Source organism: Rhinopithecus bieti, unplaced genomic scaffold (assembly GCF_001698545.2).
Source record: "Rhinopithecus bieti isolate Rb0 unplaced genomic scaffold, ASM169854v2 scaffold_39870, whole genome shotgun sequence".
In the NCBI taxonomy this organism is placed as follows: domain Eukaryota; kingdom Metazoa; phylum Chordata; class Mammalia; order Primates; family Cercopithecidae; genus Rhinopithecus; species Rhinopithecus bieti.
The window spans coordinates 552,546-554,317 of NW_016817144.1; the positions used below are offsets into that span (position 1 = coordinate 552,546).

The following is a 1,772-nucleotide window of genomic DNA, read 5'->3' on the forward strand; positions in this document are numbered from 1 at the left end:
CCTGCCTCAGCCTCCGGAGTAGCTGGGACTACAGGCGCCCACCACCTCGCCCGGCTAGTTTTTTTTGTATTTTTAGTAGAGACGGGGTTTCACCGTGTTAGCCAGGATGGTCTCAATCTCCTGACCTCGTGATCCGCCCGTCTCGGCCTCCCAAAGTGCTGGGATTACAGGCTTGAGCCACCGCGCCCGGCCACTTCGGAATTTTAACATTACCATTCAGATTTAACAAACTAACATTTCCCTATATTTGTGATGACCTTTATTCTTTTTTAAAAAAGGAATAGGCCGGGTGTGGTGGCTCACACTTGTAATCCCAGCACTTTGGGAGGCCAAGGTGGGAGGATCACTTGAGGTAAGGAGTTTGAAACCAGCCTGGCCAACATGATGAAACGTCATCTCTACTAAAAAATACAAAAATTAGCCAGGCGTGGGAGCACACACCTGTAATCCCAATCCCAGATACTCAGGAGGCTGAGGCACGAGTATCTCTTGAGCCCAGGAGGTGGAGATTGCAACGAGCCAAGATCATGCCACTGCACTCCAGCCTGTGTGACAGAGCAAGATTCCATCTCAAAAAAATATATAAAATAAAATAAAATACATAAAATGTTGTAGATACAGGTAAAGTTTCCTCTCATGCCAACTCATTCCTCTCTCTTCCCAAAGGTAACCACAACTTGAAGGTGGTTTCTCCATGTTTTGGTGCTTTTATTACATATGTGGTTGTCTGTAAACAATATCTATAAATGTAGTAATATTATGTATATCTTTAAAATAGATATAAACGTCATCATATTATATGTGTATATATACATTTGTTTTTTGTTTCTTTTTTGAGACGGAGTCTCATTCTGTCACCCAGGCTCGAGTGCAGTGGTGCGATCTCAATTCACTGCAACCTCTGCCCCCCAGCTTCACGCCATTCTCCTGCCTCAGTCTCCCGAGTAGCTGGGACTACAGGTGCCCGCCACCACGCCTGGTCAATTTTTTATATTTTTAGTAGAGATGGCGTTTCACCATGTTGGCCAGGATGGTCTCAATCTCCTGACCTCATGATCCATCCACCTCAGCCTCCCAAAGTGCTGAGATTACAGGCGTGAGCCACCATACCCGGCCTTGTTTTTGTTTTTTGCAGCTGATATATTGCACATTATGCTGTGCATTTGAAATTTATCAAAGTATGTCTGGTTCATTAAGTTGAACTGCTGTGGAATTTTCCATTATGTGAGTGTGCCATAATGTATTCCCATTCGCAGATATTTGAATCGCTTCCATTTCTTTTCTATTGCATACAGCATTAGGACTAATCTCCTGGTAAATGTCTCCTTGTGTACAGTGCAAGAATTTTTCTAGGGCTCTACCTAGAAATATAATTGTTAAGTGGAATGTATATATGTTTTCAACTTTTCCAGTTGCTGTTCATTGCTCTCTAAAGAGGTGATATCAGTTTATATCTCTTACTAGCATTGGAAGTGAGTTGTTTTCATGTATCTTTGTGAACACCTGACATTATCAGATTTTCAAAATTTTTGTCCATCTGATGTGTGTAAAAGAGGATGCTATTGCTGTTTTATTTTGTGTTTTCCTGTTTTCTAATAAGGTGAAAACTTTTTTCATATATACATTACCCATTCACATTTCCTTTTTTCTGAATTGCATGTTCAATTCTTTGCCCATCTTTTGATTGGATTATTTTGTCTTTTTTTTTTTTTTTTTTTTCCAAAGTGGAAAATACTAGGTCTTGGTCTTTATGTGCATTTTCAAATACTTTT

At 40.5% G+C, this 1,772-nt stretch overlaps 1 protein-coding gene across 3 annotated transcripts in view; it reads right to left on the reverse strand.

The window, feature by feature from the left end:
* PITPNC1 (phosphatidylinositol transfer protein cytoplasmic 1) overlaps positions 1-1,772 on the reverse strand; it is a 346,211-nt gene that overhangs the window by 165,559 nt on the left and 178,880 nt on the right. The window lies entirely within an intron of this gene.